Genomic DNA, 22,981 nt, shown 5'->3' with positions numbered 1-22,981 from the left:
ATATCCTTACTCACTATTGGTCAGTTTAGATTTTTTATTTCTTTGTGATTCAGTTTTGGTAGGTTGTATGTTTCTAGGAATTCTTGGACTTCTTTTAAGTTATGCAACTTGTTGGCCTATAATTGTTCATAGTAGTCTTTTATGATTCTTTGTATTTATATGGTATCTCTTGTTACATTTCCTCCTTCATTTCTGATTTCATTTATTAGAGTCTTCACTCTTTTTTATTATTTAGTCTAGCTAAAGGTTTGTCAGTTTTGTTTATCTTTTTAAAATGCCAGTTCTTAGTTTGGTTGATATTTTCTATTGTATTTCTTGTCTATTTCATTGATTTCTCCTCTGCTTTTTCTTTTTTTTAATTTCCTTCCTTTTGTTGACTTAGTTTGCTCTTTTTCTAGCTCCTTGAGGTATAAAGTTAGGTTGTTTATTTGAGATCAATCTTTTTTCTTAATGTAGGCATTTATTGCTATAAATCTCCCTATTGAAACTGGTTTTGCTATATCCTGTAAGGTTTGGTATGCTGTGTTTCAATTTCCATTTGCTTCAGGATATTTTTTTGATTTCCCTTTTCGTTTCTTTTGTGACCCATTCTTTGTTCAGGAGTGTGTTGTTTAATTTCCACATATGTGGGAATTTTCTAATTTCCCTCCTATTGTTAATTTCTAGTTTCATATCATTGTGGTCAGGAAAGATACCTGTATGATTTTAATGTCCTTAAATTTGTTAAGACCTGTTTGTGACCTAACATATAATCTGTCCTGGAGAATGTTCCATGTGTGCCTGAGCAGAATTCATATTCTGCTGCTTTTGGATAAAAATTTTTGTGTATGTCTGATAAGTCCATTTGGTTCTAAAATATAGTTCAAGTCCAATGTTTCCTTATTGATTTTCTGCATAGATGATGTATCCATTGTTGAAAGTGAAGTATTGAAGTCCCCTACTATTATTCTATTTTTCAAATCTGTTAGTATTTGCTTACACAGGTGATCTGATGTTGGGTGCATATATGTTTATAGTTGTTATATCCTCTTGATGAATTGATCCCTTCAGCATTATAAACTAACCTTCTTTGTCTCTTGTTACAGTTTCTGACTTAAAATCTGTTTGTCTAATATAATTATAGCTACTCCCCTCTCTTTTGGTTTCCATTTTTCATAGAATATTTTTTTCTCAACCTTTCACTTTGCACCTAGATATGCTTTTAAAACTAAAGTAAATCTTTTCTAGGCAGCATGTAGTTGGGTCTTGTATATATATATATATTCGGCCTCTATGCCTTTTCATTTGAGAATTTAATCCATGTAGATTGAAAGTAATTATTGATAGACAAGGATTTACTAATTCCATCTGATTGTTTTCTGACTGTTTTGTGGTTCCTTTTTTCCTTTCTTTCTCTCTTGTGTCTTCCTTTGTTAATTGATGGCTTTTAGTGGTGGTGCGCTTTGATTCCCTTCTCTTTATCTTTTATGTATTTCATAGATTTTGCTTTGTGATTATCAGGAGGCTTACATAAAATGTCTTTTGGTTATAGTGGTCTATTTTAGGCTGATAACTTCGATTGCATACAAAAAGTATACCCTTTTACTCTCCCCCTCACATTTTATTTTTGATATCACGATTTACATATTTTTATATTGTCTATCTATTCACAATTATTGTAGCCATAGTTATTTTTAATGTTTTTGTCATTTAACCTTTATACTAGAGTTAAGTGATATACACATCACCAGACTACAGTATTAGAGTATTCTGAATTGGCTATACACTTACCTTTACTGATGTGCTTTATACTTTCCTATGTTTTCATGTTACTAATTGGCATCCTTTCATGTCAGCCTGAAGAACATGCAGCATTTCTTGTAAGGCAGGTCCAACAATGAACCACCTCAGCTTTGTTTGTTTGGGAGAGTCTTTATCTCTCCTTCATTTCTGGAGGACAACTTTGCCAGGTAGTGTGTTTTTGGTTGGAAGTTTTTTTTTTTCCTTCAGCATTTTAAATACATCATCCTGTTCTCTTCTGGCCTGCAAGATTTCTGCTCAGAAGCCCACTGATTTCACTCATATGTGGAATTTAAGAAACAAAACAGATGGACATAGGGGAAGGGAAGGAAAAATAAAATAAAAACACAGAGGGAGGCAAACCCTTTAAATACAGAGACTCTTAAATACAGAGAACAAACTGAGAGTTGCTGGAAGGGAGTTGGGTGGGGGGATGGGCTAAATGGATGATGGGCATTAAGGAGGGCACTTGTTGGAATGAGCCCTGAGTGTTATATGTAAGTGATGAATCACTAAATTCTACTCCTGAAACCATTGCTACACTGTATGTTAACTAACTTGGATTTAAATAAGTAAATAAAAAGGAGTCCACTGATAATTTTATGGGAGTTCCTTTGTTTGTGATGAGTTTTTTTTTCCTCTCTTTCTGCTTTAAGAAGACTCTTTGATTTTAGATGGTTACATTAAAATGTGTCCTGGAGAAGATCTTTTTGGGTTGGATTTTTTGGGGGACCTATGAGCACCATGAACTTAGATATCTAAATTTCTCCTCAGATTTGGAAATTTCTTAGCCATTATTTCTTTAAATAAGGTTACCACCTTTTTCTTTCTTTTCCATCTGAGACTCCAATAATGCATGGGTTGTTTTGCTTGATGGCATCCCATTAATTCACATAGGCTTTCTTCACTTTTTTTCATTCTATTGTATTTGTTCTCCTCTAAATGGATAATTGAAAATGACCTGTCTTTGCACAGATTCTTTCTTTTGCTTGATCAAGTCTGCTGGTGATGCTTTCCATTGCATTTTTCATTTCATTCATTGTATTTTTCAGATTCAGAATTTCTGCTTGGTTCTCTTTTATGATTTGTATCTCTCTGTTAAAGTTTTTGTTTTACTTATGTATTGTTTTCTTGATTTCAATTGAATTGTCCTGTGTTTTCTTGTAGCTCACTGAGCTTTCTTAAAATAACAACTTTGGATTATTTATTGAACAATTCATGGATCTCCATTTCTTTGTGGTTAGTTACTGGAAAATTATTGTGTCCCTTTAGTAGTGTTATATTGCCTTGGTTTTTCATGTTCCTTGAAATCTTACATATACCATCTTCACATTTGAAGAAGCAGTTACCTCCTCCAGTCTTTACCGACTGGCTTTGGGAGAGAAATACCTTCTGTCTCAGCCCTGCTAGGGATTCTTTGCCTTTCTCAGATCTTTTCTACGGACTGACCTGCTTTACACTTCTTGCACCCTCCTGGTGGTAGGGGGATTCTTAAAATTGTATGCCTTCTCTCAATCCTGCAAAGCCAGGCCACCACTGACAGATTCCCATTTGCTTACCCTAGGGCAGTGCTTAATCTCAACTTTCTCCCAATCCTGCAGAGTTGGGCTGGCTTTCTCTGCATGCTCACTAGCTGTCTACAAAGGCTTGCCCTTGCTTCCTTCATAGGAAGCCAGCCATTGGGTGGGGGTATGTGTAGGTGGGGTGTGTAGAACATTGGGGGCGCCTCTGGGACAGTTGGGAGAATATGCAGATGAGACAGTCCCAGCAGCTTGTTGTTAGGCTTCTTGATGGAGTCTACAAAATGGTTAGTAGAATCCACATTCAGGAGACCTCAGTTTGAACTACAGCTCTGCCTTTACTGCTTGTGCCACCTTGGAGAAGGGACTTAGATTCACTGGGCCTCCTTTTCATCTTCAATTGTAATGGGAAAGAGTTGCATTAAATCATTGATGCTACAGGGGCGCCTGGGTGGCGCAGTCGGTTAAGCGTCCGACTTCAGCCAGGTCACGGTCTCGCGGTCCGTGAGTTCGAGCCCCGCGTCGGGCTCTGGGCTGATGGCTCAGAGCCTGGAGCCTGTTTCCGATTCTGTGTCTCCCTCTCTCTCTGCCCCTCCCCCGTTCATGCTCTGTCTCTCTCTGTCCCAAAAATAAATAAACGTTGAAAAAAAAATTTAAATCATTGATGCTACATTTTAAAAATGAACTCATGGTTGTGTGGCAATTCTTTCTACCACATTTTTCCCTCCAAACTTCTGAGGTTTCAGAGAATCTGCCATCTCTCAGTTTTGAGTCTTTGGAGTGCTCTACATCGTCTTTGTTGCTATGCTATCTATTTTCAAAGGCTTTCAAACTTTTTAAAGCAACATAGATCCAGAGTTCAGTGAAGGAAATAGCCACCACTCCATGTATTTCAAGAAGAAAGGAATTCAGTCCAGGGAATTACAAGCTTATAGAACTGTTGTAAGAGCTGGAGAAGTGGAAATCTAGAGCGTTCCACTGGGGAGCACTATTTCAAAGTGATCCCGTTGTAGTTGTGATCCAGAGATTAGGAAACTGCTGCCCTGGCTGCTTTCACCACAAGTGCCTCTGGCACCCATGAAGCTCGTGACTAAACTCTGGAATGAGGAGTCCAGTGGCCGAAATGGCTCTAAGCATTCATGTTTCTACTATAATGCTGCATTATTTGGGGAAACGAATTTATTTCTAGAACCATACCTTCAAAGTGTCTGGGAAATGTTGGTTTTTCCTTTCTAGCTCTCGAGTTACAGGGAATGGGAAATTAGTGCCAACAGTCCTATTCAGCATGAACACTTGTTCAGATTTCATCTTACATGATGTATTAGTCAGGATAGGCTCTGTTATGCTGCCGCAATAAACAACCCTAAAATTTCAGTGATCTAAAACAATAAACATGGATTTCTTACTCACCAAATATCTGTTGCAGGCTGGTTGACCTTCCTCAAAGGTGCACCGTCTAGAACAAATGACTTTCAAGACATTAAGGCAGGGGAAGGGAAAGGTAGAGGGGGCACATCAGCTATTAGCTGCTTCAGCTCAGGAGTGGCACATGTCACTTATGCCCACAGTCTATGGCCAGAGCTAACCCTATTGCTGCAAACTAAGCTGGAAGGCAGGCTAGAAAATTAGGAGAGTACATAAAATACTTGGTGAATACTTATTTTCAGTCATGGAAAAAAGGGAATACTTGGGTTCTAAGTGGGTTGATCCTGCTGTCAGTCTCCCTTTCCCTCTGTGAAAGCCTCTGAAGACAAAGATCCCAGGGCTCCTCAAATACAGATGTGCCTGCCTTACATATTAAAGGAGCTATAATCTAGATATCTGTATGGCATCCTTGAGGAATCAGCAAAAAGATTTCCTTCTCCATAAATATCTCTCTCACTGGCCTAAACTGGCACTTAAAACTTCCACCATTGACATTACTTTTTGTGTACTCCCTTAAAGATATGCATATTTAAATAAGTTAAGGCAATTTGTCATCTTGGATTGCACTGGAACACTCTCAGTGAGCAGGGAGCAGGGAGCAGGGTGTGGGAAATGGACAGGAGGCACGCACTGAGGCATGAGAAAAGTAGACTGATGTCAGTGGATTCCATAGATCAGCCAGAGGGGCTTGAGGATGGAGAGCAGGGGGCTGGAAGGGAGTAAGCAAGGGACCCCAAGGACGAGGAGAAGGGGGCTTTAGGCAGAGTCTCCACATCACATCTTTCCCAAGGGCCTGACTTATTTTGGCCTCTGGGACAGCCTTCTCCAACTGCATCCAGTAAGGTCATAAATGTCTCTTTGAACTGAGCCTGCTTTTAGAAGATAAATTCAGAAATATCTATCCAACTAGACTGTGGTGAGCAGAATGAGGCTGAAATGGAATACTTGACTCCCAAGTCCAGAGCTTCTGGACAGAGTCTGAGTGTTGACTTTATTTTTTTTATTTTTTAAAAATATTTGTTTATTTATTTTAGAGATATAGTACAAGCAGGGGAGAGGTAGAGAGAGAGAGAGAGAGAGAGAGAGAATACCAAGCAGGCTCTGTACTGTTAGCAAGAGCCCCATATGGGGCTCAAACTCATGAACTGTAAGATCATGACCTGGGTAGAAATCAAGATTTGGTCGCTTAGCCTATGAGCCACCTCAGCACCCCCCAAAATTGACTCTAAATAATACTTACTGGCACTCCTGGGCACGTTTCAAATACAACTGTGTGATCTTGAGCAAGTTACATGACATTTCTACACTTCTGGTGTGAGGATTAAATGAGAAAATGCATTTTAGGCACATAGCAGAGAATCAGAAGATCCTCAGCAAGGATTGGGGATAAAACCAAATGTAGAATCCCATTTGGTCTGTTCAACAAACCTGGTGGATGGGAAGCAAAGGGGTGATGGTCAGTAAGAGATGGCAGTGTCCCCAGGGACCAGCAAGAGTGAGAAGTCTTTCCTAGCCCTCGGCAGATGAACCCAGTGAACACTGGAGCCACGGGAGATGGGCTGTCTCTTGGGATCCATGATCATGGCTCAGGGGACACAGCTACCGAGACAGTCCTGGCCCAGTAGTAAGGGAGTGAGGGCAATTAATTGCTCATCCCTCTCTTGTCTTGCCTCCCAATCTCCTCCTGACATCTGCCACCAGCTGAGCATCACTAGAAGGCAGAGGGTAAAGGAGGCTGGGAATGGAGTCCATAGAGGTCAACTTCTTGAGGCCCATAGTAGAGCCTGGGGAGCAGAGCAGAATCAACCCCAAGCAAGAGGCTCCTCAAACTCTCAGAGCCAAGAAACCAGGACACCCCTCCCCCCAGCAGTTGCTCAAACATGGGCTGACCCTCTCTTTCTTTCTCTCCCACAGCAGTGGTAAAGAAACCATGAACCAAGTGGGCTGTTGGTCAGAGGAGTCCCCACACTATAACAGGGAGTAGAGGAGATACCTGATTTCTTTGGCTTGTCTTTCCCAGAAGATGAGGAGCAGGTATGAACCAGCACTCTCCCCCAAGACAAATGTCTCTCTATTCATGGGAGGAGTAGAGCAGACTCACATTTGTTGTTGATGACGCATGGCATACGGAGTTGGCCCTTTATGTATATTGCCTCTTTGAATCCTTAGGTGATTAACTCGTGGAAATCAACAGCTCCAGGGCCAGCTACCATTGGAGGGGACAGTCAGGCCTAGCTCTTAGAAACCTGGTGACACTTAGGAAGTTTGACTGCAAAGCCTCCCCTGCTCTCTGGCTCTCTGAGACCCACCTCAGCCCTGTGGGCCAAGCACCCATGTATCTCTCCTATCAGGAGAAAATAAAATGTCAGGTGAAGTTATTCACTCCAGGTGTTAGGAACTTCATGCATAATACCTCCCAGGAGAATGTGTATTTCTCAGGACAGCCAGAAAGTGGGTGGTACTGAACCAAAAGAGTGAATCACTAATAGTGGAATCCCAGGCATTTGGGGAGGTCATATTTCTTGGGTGGGTTCCTTCCTGACATTGTTTATATTATATAAAGTTGACAGCCACCTATTGTCCCCCTAAAGGAGATTGTCCCTATGGGTGCGGTGATGATGAGGAAAGAGAAGAACATTCAGGCTGGAGCCAGGGTGGTCTGATTTTCAAAAACAAATCTGTCCCTTAGAGTGAGAGGTGACTTAAACACTCACACAGCCTCACCAAGTGTGGTGAAGAGATCCTGTCTCCCCTCTGCAACCATGTTCTCTTCACCTGGAACATGGTGCTGTCATTATGCAATGTCCCTGTTGGCAGAGGTGTTTGGGCCCCTTGTTTTCAAGTCTGTGCCATTTCCAAGAAGGAGCTGTGGCCTTTGAGTAGGACTGAGCTACTGAATAGCAGCCCCAGTGCCAAGTGAAGGAGCCAAGAAGAGGCAGAGAAGAGAAAGTCACGACTGTCACACAAAGATGAGACAGCCGCCCCCCGTGGTAGCTGGATGGCAGTCCTGTTGTCCTGCAGCGGTCTTGGGGCCAGGATGGGGTCAAAGTCGGGCTGCGGACAGAAAGAAGCCAGGCCAGGCAAGAGAGAAGGGCAAAGCCCCTGGGTGGTATGATGTGAGAAAAGTTACTTTCGTCAGGAGGGTATCACTCGACATTCAAATCCAGCGCCCCATGAATTTATAAAAGCCAGGCTCAAGGAAAAGTTTTTCCTATTAGACTTAACCACATCATCAATAACAATAATCACTGTTACTATTTCTTAAGTGTTTAATCCAAAGCCAGTATTGAAGTTATCGACTGAAGTCCTGACGAAGGTCTAATTCACTCATCCAGCATGTATTTATTGAGTTTCTACTTAAGTCAGGCACTACCCTAGGCACTTAGGGCAGACCAAAGGCTAGGACAGACAAAACCCTGGTCCCAGCGGCAGGGCCACCACATGCAATTAACAACACATCACTCTAGGGGGCACCGTATGATGCCTGGGCTACTTTGTGTATTGAGCAGCCTGGCGGCCCCTGTCTGCGGTGCTCTCATTCTAGCAGATGTAATCGAATACCGATAAGGTGGGCGAAATTCTCCTATTACAGTTTGAGACACAGAGGGCTGAGTAACTTGCTGAGTTTTTCAGCCCCAAAGGACTGAGCCACAATTTATACCTAAAGACCTTGCAATCCACCTGTGCCACGTATGTGCCATTCTCTCCCTGGTGGGTGTAGAGATGAAGGGGTAGACAGGCTCATAGAGGCAGAGCTGGGTTGGTTGGCCCAGTAGCAGTACTGTGTCCTGACTGGATAGACTGGAACCAGCTCAGCGGTAACAGAGAATCTCTTGGGGAAGGCTGACTTAGGAAGGTTTGATAACATGAGCTGCCTTCATAGTAAGGGTGGGGGGACTGGACTTTTTATTTTTATCAGCTGGGGACTTATGTAGAAAGGTCCATCCCTGGGTAGACCTTGCTGTCTTGCAGGGCCAGAGGCAGCTATTGATTCTTGCACGTATTTATCGTTTATGAAATATCCTAGTTATATTGGCAGAGAAGTTGGTCCAGGTTTGTAAGGGTAGGCTCCAAACTCCTCAGGTTGAGAATGGAGTAGGACAGGTGCCCTTGGACAGGTTTCCCGAATAAAGTGAGCATGTGCAGCGAGAACGGAGAAGGTGCTCTCGTCTGATGAGCTCATTCTGCTAGGGTTGGATCTAGTTTTCAGCGAACAGCATGAGTCTTGCCTTTGGACCAGACTCTGTGCTACCCCAGTCATGAAAGGAGGACAGCCACGTCTACGTTCTTCTGCCTTTTGTCCAACCTTCTGTCTTGAAGGAAGAAAGATGGCCTCTGGTTGTCGTCCCCTCCTCTTCTGCTGGGTGTCCCTTCTCCCACCTGCAGGTGCACCCGTGTGTGGCTTCTGAGCCAACCTTCTGAGACCTGAACTGGGCCGCCAGAGATCTAATGGCTGCTGCTTTGGCGCAGCAACCCTTGAGACTTGACACAGTTTTTCGTTAGCCCCCTGGAGAAATGGAGAGGCTAAAGCAATAGAGGACAGAAGGTTATTTGGTGCCGGAGACTGGGAAAAGGGGAAAGGTAGAGGGAAGCTCGGTGTCCTAAAAACAAATTTCACCCCCCTCTCCGTTTTACCTAAGACGGGTGTTGCCTAGACAGCGTAAGTTCTGCAAAAGTGATTTTCGTGATGGTTTGGGCCAGGGGTGACAAACGTCTGGCACATTTGCTGTCATCTGTCTTCTCCCCACACCTTCTCCTGGCCACTGGGATGGTAGCTTCAGACCCTTCTCATTTTTTTTTTTTTTTTAATATATGAAATGTATTGTCTTCAGACCCTTCTCAAATCAGCATTCCATGCAGGCTCCATCCATCATAGTTGGCCTTTGAGATGAAGTCCCCTCCCTGTGCCTGTTTAGAGGCCTTTTGCTGTGAGTTCTTTATGGTAGCTTTTTCCTGAGGTATCTCATCTTATTGTTGTGTCTTTCGCAGAACCTGGAAAGTCCGAACACAATTTGGTGGTTGACTCACAGAATGTCCTCTGAATCGATGACCTTCGGTGTGTGCCAAAGCTGACTGACTCACTGGTCTCTTCCCCCAACCAGGCTGGTTCTCTGGGCTCGGCAGGAGTCCTGACTGAGACCTCTCCTTACTCCATATTCTCTTTATTACTAATGAGGCGTGGTTCCTTAATTACTAGGTGCTGGATACCAGAATTGATTTCCTTTGTTTCAGTGAATTTAGGAAAAGGCTTATGAATATTTCTTGCGCTTGACATGAACTGCTTGATTTTTTTTTTTTTTTTATTTCCGGCCTGCAAAGGTCACTGAAGGGAGACAAGGCAAAGTGACGCCTAGAGCATCAACAAGTATGAAATTCACCTTTATCATTGAAGCATTCAGATCCTTTGATACACGTTCCCTGGACGCTCTGCTGCCTTATTTAAAGTGAAAAACAACCAGAATGTGGGAGGTGCCCCAGGTAGCTCAATATTCTGTGAGCTAAATGAGTGATATCAGTATATTAAATCACTAATAGCCCTTGTTGTAAAAAACTGTTCCAACATAGATGAGCCTAAATTTCCTACCTTAGGGTGTCCCACCTCTTGAACATAACTGACTCCTTAATGATTCAGAGTTTCAAAGCCTCAGGGTCCCAATCCTGAGAAGCAGAGAGTGGGGAAATTTTGCTGAAGTTTGTTGGCTGGCTACGGGATCTATTAAGAAATTGTCTTTGTTGGTATTAAATCCAAGACTTTTTTTTTTTAAGCCATTTTTTTTTTTTTTCTCATGAAAACCGTAAAGTTAATGAAGGTAGAAGCTGGTTAGAATTTCATTTAATGGATGAGCTCTTTCTCTAAGTCTTGGAGCGCTTATGTCTGAGGGCAAAATGTGTAGTTGTGATGATCTGTGTTGGCCATTCCAGCACAAATAGCCTGAGGTTGCAATGGTTAGAATCATCCACACTGTCCCTGCCAAAACACGGATCCTGGCAGGTCACCTAGCCTCTGTTGGCCTCAGTTTCCTCCTCTGTAAAATGGGCGGAATAATCAGGCAAGGTGCAGTATTTAACCTAAGTGAGGAAGGTGGATTATTATTGCCCTAAAAAACCTGTAGAAAGACATTAAAAATATTTTTATTCAATTGCACGTTGAAATTTATTTTTAAAATAGGGTTTGTTGAGGCATCTGGGTGGCTCAGTCAGTTAAGCGTCTGACTCTTGATTTCGGCTCAGGTCATGATCTCATGGCTCACGAGTTTGAGCCCTGTTGTAGGGCTGTGCTCTGACAGTGTTGAGCATGCTTGGGATTCTGTCTTTGTCCCTCTCTCCCTCTCTCTCTGCCACTGCCCCACACGTGCACACTCCCCCCCCTGCCCCCGACCAAATAAATAAATAAACTTAAAAAAAAAAAGATAAAATAGGATTTGTTGAATGGGTGATGGATATTAACAAGGGCACTTGTGAAAAGCACTGGGTGTTACATGTAGGTGATGAAATCACTAAATTCTACACCTTGCCAAAATGAAGCTCTCTACCCATTAACTAATAACTCCTTATTTTCCTCTTCCCCAGTCCCTGATAAACACCATTCTATTTTCTGTCTCTAGGAACCTGACTATTCTAGATGCCTCATATAAATGGGACCGTTTCTAGTCATTTTTATAAATGGGTCTTCTTAAAAAATATGAACTTAGCCTAATGAATATGTAATTCAGCATCCTGATTTCTTAACATTTTAAACATCTTATAAGATATTATAAACATCTTTTTGTATTGTTACATCCTCTATATGAACATACCCGCAAAGGCTGGGCATTATCACATTGAGTAGTGGATATATCATTCATTATTATTCCTCCATAGTTTCAACTGCTTGCTATTTTAAAGAGTGTGTTGAAAACAGTTCTGTGTAGAGCGTTTGTCATATTGAGGCTCACGGTCTTTAGGGCAGATTCAAGAACTTAATGACTGGCTTGAAGGGAATGAGAACATTTTCAGGCTCGTGATCTACATTTCCGAATGGCTAGGAAAAATTTTCAGATGATGTCATTGACAGCTGGGTGGGCTTCCTCCGGGGCTGTGAGGTCCTAGTCTCTTAGGACGGTGACCGCTTGTAGGGTTGACTCAAGCACTGACTGTGGTGGTGGGAGGGGCAAGGATAGTTCCAAAATTCCTCTGTGGGAGAGGGTTAGACATGCTGATGTCTTCATTAGGGGGGAAGCAGAACATGTGAAACAAGCCCTGTTTTCCCTTTCAACGTGTGCTTTTTCGGGGGCAGCCTGGAGGTGTGCTGATGGCGGTTATGGAGAGTCTAGAGCCTTCTCCCACCCTAAACCACCTTTGGCTCCTCCAGCTGGTGGGATGGGCACTAGTGACCTTTTAAATCTTTCCCATCTCTGTGTTTTTGTGATTCCAGGGCTCTGCCACTGTGCAGGTCCACTGGCTGGACTCATCCATTTTAGTTTTCTCATGTCAGCCTGGGTCATCCAAACCTCTCTTTGGTTCTGTCCCAAGTGTCACAGAGAGGTGGACCCACCCTCTCCCTTCACAGGAAAGCCCGTGTTGCAATGAGCACTCCTGTGCTTCTCCCCAGTGCTTTCTCGGTAGCACAATCGGATCACACTGCTCTCGCTGCCCTCAGCTGCCCTCTGAGAAGACGTCACAACCGCGAAAGATCCCAATCAGTCTGCTTTCTCCCTGTGGCACTGTGTGCTTTGGCTGCCTGGCCAGAAAGCTGGGCCTATTTTTACCTATCATTCTGATACTATCTCGGGTATAATTGGAATTGAGCTCTCAGTGTGGAAATTCTTACTCAGAACACAAAGGATTGAAGAGAACTCGGAGGCTGAACTCTGGAAGGACTCTTGCCCGACTCTTCTTGGCAGAGATGGCTCTGGTTTCTCGGAGCGGTGGTATGGCCAACAGGTGGGTGTTGCCCAGGAAATTGTTTTTTCTGCTTTCTCAGTAGCTATGGGCCATGGGGAACACTGCCATTTCCGGCCTTCTCTGCATTATTTGATGAAAATGCAGGTGAACTGCCCTGTGGTTTAATTCCAATGGCAGAGCAGTTAGCATTTGCTGGCTTTTCTTGTCCCAGTGGGAACGCTGGTTTGCATCTCACTGTGCTTCCCTTGAGATGTTGTGTGGGGTCCTTTAACCTGCAACGTGCCCCTCTGAGTGACGCCCACCCAGATTCCAATCAGATCTAAATCAACGGTCTCAGCCTTGAGAGCTACCTGTGTGTGTAAAGGCCTACAAGTGCTGCCCACACCAGCAATATCAGCTGAAGAGTGTTTTCAAGGGACATCATTTCAATGATCCGTGACATCTGTTTCTTTTCTGAGTTTTTCCCTGCACAGCTAATGCAATGATTGTTTTTAAATTAGATTCTCTTTTTTTCTCTCATTCCTGTTATTTCTTATGTGAGGCTGATTCTAACATAATTGCAAACAATGGATGCACATTTCCTAGACAAAGTCATGATTTTATGAAGACAGGAAAGGGCTTATGATAATTTCTGTGAAATCCATATTTGATCGTTCTTCTCCTTTCTCAGCTGAGAGGTGAGTTCTGACAGTGCTCAGTACAAAAAAGATAAGGTTGTGGTTTTCTTTTTTACATTTTAACTATTTTTAAATCTTTATTATGGAACCAAAGCAGGCAGAAGTGGAATAACTCAACATACCCTAGATAGCTACCTCCAAGGCTCCATGTTGATCAACCTTTGGCCAATTCTGCCTCTTCTGATCTCCATCCACTCGCTGACTCCAGATTCCTTTGGAGCCTATCTTAGACATCCTGTCATTTCACACCTAAGTTTTTTACTATGTAGCTCTAGAAGAGAAATATTCCCTTGAAAAGTCTATCTCTACTTTTTAAATGGAGAAACATGTGGAACATTTTCAGAGAGGATTTAGAAAAGGATGATACTCTCTCTCTTTAATTAAAAATTGATTAAACTAAGCCACATTAATTGTTACTAGGACAGATGTATTAGGAATAGGAATGGGAATAGATACAATTAAAGAGAAGTCATTCAGAAGGATATGTTGCAATTTTTTAGTCACTTGTTGAAATCAAGGCTTTATTCTGCAGAACACAATTATTCACTTGGTTCAGAATTATATACGTTGAATGTATCTCACCAGAGGTAAGCTCAGGTCCAACTGATTTACTTTTCCATTTGCGTGACTGTGGGTTAGTCATGTTAGCTTTGTCTAGATGTCTCCAAGCATTTTTGACTGCATACTTCTATCAGTAAAGAATTAAGCGTGTATCCATAGTATGAATTATTTATTTAGAGATGGTCTGTATACTCTATTATGGTGGTAAGTGAAGTATATTGTAAACCACATATAAAATAGAAACTAAAGAATTAACTGATAAATAGGTTATCAGCAGGTCTAATAGGTACAGCAGGTCTAATATTTTCTTCCTGCCCTCAGTGGATATTCTTGTGTGTGCCCCAATTTGAAGACAACTGGAGAAGGCAGTGTGAGGCAATATACATCATAGCGAGGTATCAGTTGTCAAGCAGGACTGCCTGGGTTTGAATCCTGGTGCCGCTGCTCCTTAGCTGTGTGATTTTGTACACATAACTTAGCTCCTCTAAATCTGTCCTCTCATTTGTAATACGAAGGCATTCATGCCTTATAGGGTATCGTAAGGTTTAATCCTTGCGCAGTGCCCATTGTGTGGTAAGCGTTCAATACATTTTAGCTAATAATGATGACGATGATAATGCAGTCCTAGAGGGCTGGACCAAGGTTTGGCTTCCTCTTTGTACAGAGTGCCTGGCACACACTTATTGGCACTTATTTCAGTGTTCGGTGTGCTGATGGTGGTGTGGGTGATGACACTTACGGGGATGGTCATACTGATGATCAAAAACACAGCGTACATATTGTCACTCACTCGGTTTTATTTGCATTGATGATGATGGTGACAGTATGATGACGGTTACAGGGACGGTCACATTGAGAGTGGTGAATATGACCAGCAGCAGAAGCCCTTTTGCATTCCCTACTGGAACTACATCATCAGTGTTTGCATTTGTCTTTCCTAAGAATTTACCCATCTGACAAATATGTTGACTAACTTGTTTTGCTGTCTCCCTTCCTGGCCTCTCTGCCCTGTTGATCTGTTGTGCTGCTCTGCCCTCCTCTTGTGCTCTTGTGTCTCCATCTCTCTGTAGAGCCTGCTGCTCCGCTTGCCCACACACGGGTCCAGGAGACGAACCAGCCCCTGTTCAGTGCAGGGCCATTTCTTTGCCAGTGGCTATTTGGTTCTCATGTCAAAGAAGCTGCCTATCAGCCCCTGAGGACTATGGGTAGTGCTAGAACCTATGAAGTGTGGCCCTTTATGGCCTTATGCAAGACCACATGGCCTTTATGGTCTGTGTCTTTTCAGGTGTGAAAAAGGGCAGATGTGGTAGGAAGTAAACTCATCTGCTTATGTAAATCTGGGGCAAATGCCCAAACCTGATCAGGCAGAGGTTCCTGGAATGCTCTTGTTCAGGAAGTCTGCCATCCAGCTCTGTGCCTCTGCTTCCCAAAGGAGGGAAGAGGGCTCCTGAGAAGGGCTGGATCCCCACTGGCATGAGATCTCAAGAAAGCTCTTGAGGAAGGACTTTCTCCTTTCCAAAATCAGGACAAAGGAAGGCTAGGGTTGTCCCCGGTGGTACCAAAAGTAAGGGTAATTACAATAAAAATTTGCCTTAGGCTCTTTTTCTGGGGGCTTGTGTTTTTCCCATGAACCTCGTTGGCTGGGCTTTTGGGAAATATGCCCCACCCCCTCCAGGAGTGGTTCAGATTTTAAATGTTTAAGAAATTCAAAGGTCTGAGGTTGACATTTCATTGGAAGCACCCTGAACTCTTTCATTCTAGATATTGACTTGGGAATTAATCTCTTTAGGGAATTCCAAATAGAGTGGCACCTCATACCCTTCCATTTTTAATCTTTGTCTATAGACCATGTGGTATCTACCTCTAATATTCTGAAAATGAGTACTGACACCTAAGAATATATGTTTATCTCTTCATACTAATTCTTCAACTGGGATGTTGCTCGTGTCTCAAAATGACTAGAGTATGGAGTATGTGATTCTGTAGAATGAGATTATGTACTCCTAAAACACTAGCTAGGGGGGAATTGCTCTTTAATACAAATATTCTAATGATTTCAAATACTTTATCAGTTCTATACTTAATTCTAAATAGTCTTGGGGTTAAAATACACTTATCTAATAACCAAACAGTCATGCTATTCCAAACAGTTTGGGATTGCCTTCCCGTCCACGGTTTTGGAAGTTTCCTTGGCTGGGAGACTCTAGGCCAGGGAAGAGAAGTATATTTCTATTTGTGACTCTGATGAAGTGGACTGCATCCTTTGGATAGTCACTCGAACAAGGACTGGTCACGGGACTGATTTCTCAAGCAGAGGTGAAAATGAAAGCCAGGCTGCTGTGTGGTTGGAGAGATGGAGCTTGCGTCCATACTTAGGAGCATTGTTTGGGCTAAACATGGCGGACTTGCCAGTCACATGTATCATCTCCCTTTTCCAAATCCAACCCCTGATGATAGGAAAGGAATAAAAGAGAAGAAATATGTCCATCCACTGATGAACAGATACACAAAATATGGTACATCCACACAATGGAATATTATCCAGCCATAAAAAGACATGAAGTCTACGTCTACAAAATGGATGAATCCTGAAAATGTTACGCGAAGTGAAAGAGACCAGTCACAAAAGGTCACATATTGTACGATTCTGTTTATTTGAAAAGCCCCAAATAGGCAAATCCATAGGAATAGAAAGCAGATTGGTGGTTTCCAGGGGATGGGACCGAGGAGAAGCAGGGAGTGACTGCTTAATAGGTATGGGGTTTCCTCTTGGGGTGATGAAAATGTTTGGAACTAGATAGAGGTGATGGTTGCACAACATTGTGAATGCACTAATTGCCACTGAATTGTATAATTTAAAATGGTTAAAGTGAATTTTATGTCGTGTACATTTTACCTTGATAAAAACGGGTAAAGGGGCAAGAGGAGACATCGCTGCAGACATTTCCCAAATTTTGGAATATGAAAAACATTTGAAGAGATGGCAATTGACTTAACAGAGTGGAGGAAGCAATAACCTAAGTGACTAAGGGAGGAGGATAGGGGGTTGGTACCAATGAGAAATGAGCCACATTACTGGTCAGAACCATAGAAAGGCTGAGGCTTGGAGATACCAGGTGCTACAGCAGGTAGCAATAAACAGGGAGATTTCTTGAAATTCAAGATATAGAGAATTAGGATGCTAAGGTCTTTTTTTCCCCTATGCCAAGCAGCCAGGAGATCCTTTCCTGCCCCTTTCTCTGAGTTGGAAAGACCTAGAGACAGTCAAGTGCAGGCTGGGATCCCATCTTAAAAACAAGGGAGAAGTTCAAGTTGACAGGTGAGACACCAGCTGTCTTTAGAATGCCCACAGCCAGGATTGAACCAGCCCCTTAGATTATCCTGCCCCAAGAAGAAGACTGGAATATTCCTTTCCAAAGAAACTGACTAGTCCAAAAGAAAACACCCATTTTCTTAATAAGACCCTTCTTTGGGGGACTTCCTCAGTAAAAAGGCAGCTCACTACATCAGCTCCTGGGGATGCTCCTGGTCAGGGTCCACCAGGAACCCAGACCTTCTAATTGGTTGTATGATACTTTAGTTTTAATTATGGAAAGACAGGCTCACTTTTGATGAAGCTTCTAATATGAAAGAGAGAATAAAATAAAGAGGAAAAAAAAACCTTGGTAGTATAAAGAGAAAAGAAACTTGGCAGGAAAAGAAAATAAGTTAAAAAACAGAAACTTTTATATAATTAATACCCTTTGGAGACATAAAGAGAATATTGCATCCCTGAAAGAAGTAAAAGTTGCTATGGAAACAGATAAATTAGAGGAGAGAAAAGAGCTCCTGGAAATTTAAAGAGTGAACAACAAAATAAAAGTGAAAAATTAGACAGAAGATTGGAAGATAATGTTGAAAGAATAAAACTTCAGATTTCAAAAACAATGCAGAATCAACTTGGGAGGTGGTATGCAACCAGAAGAAATTTCTGGAGACTAGAGGAAAGGGAGTGTCTATGAGTCTACGTGTCTATGTGTCTGTCTGTCTATCTATCTATCTGTTTTTAAAGTAGGCTTCATACTCAACCCAACATGGGGCTTGAACTCACAACCGTGAGATTAAGACCTGAGCTGAGGTCAAGAATTGGATGTTTAACTGACTAAGAAAAGTTTCTGGAACAAAAGGCCATGAGGTTTCCAGATCGAAAAGATTCACCTTGTATTCAGAAAAAAACGGAGTGAAAAAACCTCATTGAAACCCATTCCTGTGAAAGTTTAGGACAAGAAGACCCAAAATTTTTCAGAGGGTAAAGTGGGTCATATACAAAGGACATGGACCCAGAATGGCATCAGACTTCTCTTGGACAATACTGAATGCTAAAAGAAAAGAAGCAATGCCTTACAATTTCCAAGAAAAAAAAAAAAAGATTTTTAACCAGAATTCTATATCCAGTTCAACCAAAATCCTGATGTAAGGGAGGAATTAAAATATTATCAGACATAGAAGGACTCTAAAATTTTACCTCCTATGCACCTGATCTCAGAAGGTATTGGAAAATCTACTTCGCGAAAACAAGGACGTGTATCAAGAAAGTAGACGTGGGATCTGGGAACCAGGGATGCCACACAATACAGGGCACAGCCAGGGTGTGGGGGTGGGTTCCCAAGAACATGGCAAGGATGAACGGTTCTTGAATGGACAGCACCAGAGGAAGAAACAAAAGGGATATTTGACCACCTTAAGCATTTGGAAATAATATTCAAAATCTGTATAACAGATATGTCACAACATTTGTATAAAAACAGAAGACACAAAGAAAGTCAGACAAATGAAGAGTAAACAAAGCAATGCTTAACTCCTGGAAAAACAAAAATAAAAAAGCTTTCAAGAAAGGAAATGCAGGGGCGCCTGGGTGGCGCAGTCGGTTAAGCGTCCGACTTCAGCCAGGTCACGATCTCGCGGTCCGTGAGTTCGAGCCCCGCGTCAGGCTCTGGGCTGATGGCTCAGAGCCTGGAGCCTGTTTCCGATTCTGTGTCTCCCTCTCTCTCTGCCCCTCCCCCATTCATGCTCTGTGTCTCTCTCTGTCCCAAAAATAAATAAACGTTGAAGAAAGGAAATGCAGGCTTCTTGGTTGGCTCAATCAGTTACGCGTCTGACTCTTGATTTCTGCTCAGGTCGTGATCCTGGGATCACAGGATTGAGCTCCACGTTGGGCTCTGTGTGGCGTGTAGAACCTGCTTGGGATTGTCTCTCTCTCCCTCTCTCTGCCCCTCCCCTGCTAATGCTCTCTCTCTCTCTCTCTTTCTCTCTCTCTCTCTCTTTCTCAAAATAAGTAAATAAACATTAAAAAAAAAAAAGAAAGGAAATGCAGTCATGGTATACCACCTGACTAATTGGTGGATAATAATGTGCATAGTCACTGAGTTTGGTTTGACCCCAAGTTGTGACATTTTGGAGGAAGGGGCAGGGACAGTGGGGTATAAAAGAGCTAAATCTAAACCTTCATTGGTGATAATGTCTAAAATTGACGTCGAATAATGGCAGCACAGGGACATTATTTCGAGATGGGGTTGCAAATACCAGAAGAAAAGCCAAGAGAGGCAAAAGTGCTTGCCTCTTCAAACAGAACTTAGCAGGTGATGGCGGGGGGAACAGGAACTTGCTGTTTCCTTGTTGTTATCGTGACCCTTTTGGTGCCGTCAACCAGGTTTTCAACAATGTTGAAAATGTTAAAAACATGTATTCGTCGAAAATAAAAACTAGTTTAAAATATTTGCCATGGTGGAGGGTGTCAATGGATGAATGCCAAGACTAGACAGTTTTGGTGACTTCCCTGTATTCGCACCCCGAATGAGCCCAGATAAAAACGAGTGGCATTTACTGGACATTTATAATATACCAGCCTCTCCGCACCGTCTCCATGAATGTTTACCACAACCCTGTGAAGGAGGGTCTTTTCCTCTCTTCTTTCCCAGATGAGTAAACCCAGGGAGGGAAGTGACTTGCCCAGGGCCCTGCGGCCAGCAGCCTGGAGGTGTGGAACTAGGATTCAAACCAGGTCTAGGAGACCCCTCGGCCCGTGTGCTCGCCATTGCAGTTTTGCCACCTGGCCTTGTCCTCTGAATCTTCGCGAAGTGCTCTTAGGGCCTAATTGTCTGCGCCCTGTGCTGAATGCTGTAAAGGTGAATCACGGTGGGCACAGTGCACCACGACTCCTGTTGAGTGTAACAGGTCAGAAATCATGGAAATGCACACCCATTGCCCATTGACTCGGTGCTGGAACACAGTGAGGGGGTGGTGCAGAGAGCGCCGGGGGGCCTGTAATTTGGGGGACCCGGATGCGATTCAGGGGTGGGGTACTGGTGGGCAGGGACGTGACAGAAAGAAAGCTGTTCTTCTGGGCCAGACCTATCCCTCATCACTTAATCCATCACCATGGAACTCCCCTTTCCCCTTCTACAAGCTCCCTCCAAGACCCACTTTCCAGTTTCTCTTTGTGTTCAAATCTGATGTTCTTTTTCGAGGAGTTGATTTCATTTTCCTCCTGTATAAAATATAAAGGTGGACTTACTTTTAATTGAGAAATACAGAAAAGCAAAAATAAATCACTCAAACACTTGGCCACATTTCCCCTTTGTTTCTTTAAGATTCATTTTTATTTGTTTTTTAATCAAACAAATACACATTTATAGCTTAAACATTCAAATAGTGCCCCAGGGTTATAACGGCCAAGCATAGTCCTTCCTAGCTCAGCACTCCAGTTTTTTCGGGGGCTGCTTCTGGTCCTTATCTCCATTGTTCCCAACATATGTAAATGACTTTTCTTATTGATTGATTGAGTTTATTGCCATTCAAAATGAGGACTTGGATCAATCACTTACGGCGCCTTCCTCTCGCTGTGCCCACTTTCCCCATCTGTATTCACAGTCCTGCCCGTCTGCCAGGGAGTAATATCACCATGTGGAGTAGTCAAGAGTCACTATTTATGCGATAACTATGCAGCTGAGCCACTTAATGTACTAGGAGGAGATATTATTTCTTTCACCAGTCCTCATCCTCTACCCCCGCCCTCCACCTCCCCCAGCATTCACAATTACATTTTTCCTTTGCTTGATCTTCCAAGTACCCGTCACTAATTTTTCTCTCAACTCCTTTCTCCAAATTTCAGTAAGACTTTTTTTTTTCCCCTCTCAAGAAGATTATCTCATCGGGTAGCCTACCAGTTCCACGTTTTTCCCTGTAGACGTCTCTCCCAGAACCCTCCACTTGGTGGTCATTCCTACTGGCTGCTCCACTGTCTTCCTGGGATTTCTGACCTTGCCTCCATCATCCCAGGAATTCTGGTCTCACTGTTCCTGTGTTCGATCAGTTGTGTCCTGGATCCCATGTTTTTCTGTCTCTTGAGTTTATTCCCTTCGTTGGATCTAATTCACCACCTACGAACTTCCTAAGAAAGACTGAAAGATAAGTTTTTTGAATTCTGGACTGAATTTTGAAGTCACCAGCCCAGAAGCCTTTATTGCTACACCACGATTCCCCTTGCACTGTAGATAGTCCCCCTTCTATGTCCCCAGCTCGCCGTGCACCCATCCCCCAGGACAACAGTGTTGAGTGTCCTCGTTTGGCACGAGGCCACTGCCCATGCCCAGTAAGTGCCAATCAACAGCACCTGTCTTAATAATACCTTAGCCTCAACACCCAAGGTTTCAGTTGTATTAATCACCTAATAAAGAAACCTTCACAAGTGCTAATTACTAGTCTAGTCTTCATATGAGGCCCATTTAAAGAGGTGCCATTTCAGAAGCTGTCGTGCTGATAGTCACTTAACAAACGTTTATTAAATGTCTACCATATACAGGACACCATGATAGAGCTTTAACATTTAGTCCTCATGGCAATCCTGCGAAGTGGGCATTATTGCCAAATGTAAGTGAGGGAACAGTTTCAGAGAATAAAGCTTCTTCAGCTAGTCATTCACCACATTTACTGAGAACCTACTATGTGCTGGGTGAGGAGGATACTGTGAGGGGCAGGCCCACACGTCTCTGGCCTCTTGGAGAGTCTAGGTGAGCCAAAGGAGACAGACATCAAGCAAATAATTTTACAAATAGTTTATTAAATACATTCGAGACAAGTGCCATGAGACGGAAGTATGAAGTGCCGTGTCCCCTAATCTGGGGAATTGGGGGCTGTTTTCTGGAGGCAGCATAGTAGGTCTGTAAGATTAGTGAGAGTTGGCCAAATGAAATGAGATGTCAGGAAGGGAGAGAGGGAGGAAAAAGCAGGAGCTAAGCCTCAGGGGTGGGAAGGGGTTTGCAGAAGTGAGGAACTAACAGGCCAGTGTGACCAGAACTGAGCGGAATGATGTGGCATAAAGCTCAGTGGGGACATGTCAAAGAGCAGATGGTGAAGGGTTTGTGTGCTGGGACCTGAACACTCTCTCTGAGGGACCTGAACACTCTCTCTGAAGACAAAGGGAGGCAATGAAGAGTTTTGATCAACGGGCATGAAATGATGAGATTTATTCTATAAAAACTCCTTGTGGTTGTTATGGAGACACTACATTGGAGGAGACAAGAGTGGACATGGGGAGAGCCAAGGAAAGGCTGCTCCGGATGTCACAACTGTGCTGACAGCTGCTTGCATTAAAGGGGCTGCCGGTGGAGATGAGGACAAGGACGTCTGTGGCAAAAGGCTTGTTCAAGGTCACATGAAGCAGAGTCGGGAGCTAAACCCAGCCCTTGTGGTGGAAAGGCCAGCACTCTTTCTGATACATGAGAACCGCTTCTTATTCTGTGCAAGGGTGAGAGGGTACACACGCAGTTTCTCTCCCCGGGCACTGGTTGGGGAGTTATAACCGAATAGTCGTGAAGAATCTCTTCCTAGTGCAATGATAGAGCTCCTAAATTAGGCTGTGTAATATGTCCGTCATCTGGGATAGAAGAAGAAAACAGTCACTGCTTTTAAGAGTGTGCACATCCTAATAAAGGCTATAGGAATGTAAACAGGGTCCTCAAACAATACTAAACACGAGGGAGTTGTAGAAGCTCTAGAATCTCACACAGCTCCTAGGATCACAGTCCCAGCGCTACACTTTTTGACTCTGACTACACTACACCCAGCAATATCTTTGTGGTCCTGGAACCATACATA

At 43.0% G+C, this 22,981-nt stretch overlaps 1 long non-coding RNA gene across 5 annotated transcripts in view; it reads left to right on the top strand.

Annotated features, from left to right (window-relative positions):
• LOC147576555 (uncharacterized) overlaps positions 1-22,981 on the top strand; it is a 61,494-nt gene that overhangs the window by 25,844 nt on the left and 12,669 nt on the right. For 3 of the 5 annotated variants that reach the window (XR_015240910.1, XR_015240911.1, XR_015240909.1), the window contains 2 exons: positions 6,639-6,758; positions 9,714-9,799. This is a non-coding gene — a long non-coding RNA (uncharacterized LOC147576555). Of the gene's footprint in view, positions 1-6,638; positions 6,759-9,713; positions 9,800-22,981 lie in introns of those variants that run through there. The other 2 variants (XR_015240913.1, XR_015240912.1) reach the window with 1 other exon arrangement.

This window comes from Puma concolor, chromosome D1 (assembly GCF_028749965.1).
Source record: "Puma concolor isolate L17-30 chromosome D1, mPumCon1.1.hap2, whole genome shotgun sequence".
NCBI lineage: Eukaryota > Metazoa > Chordata > Mammalia > Carnivora > Felidae > Puma > Puma concolor.
The sequence above is the reverse complement of the archived record's forward strand: the minus strand, read 5'-3'. Positions and strand labels throughout refer to the sequence as shown.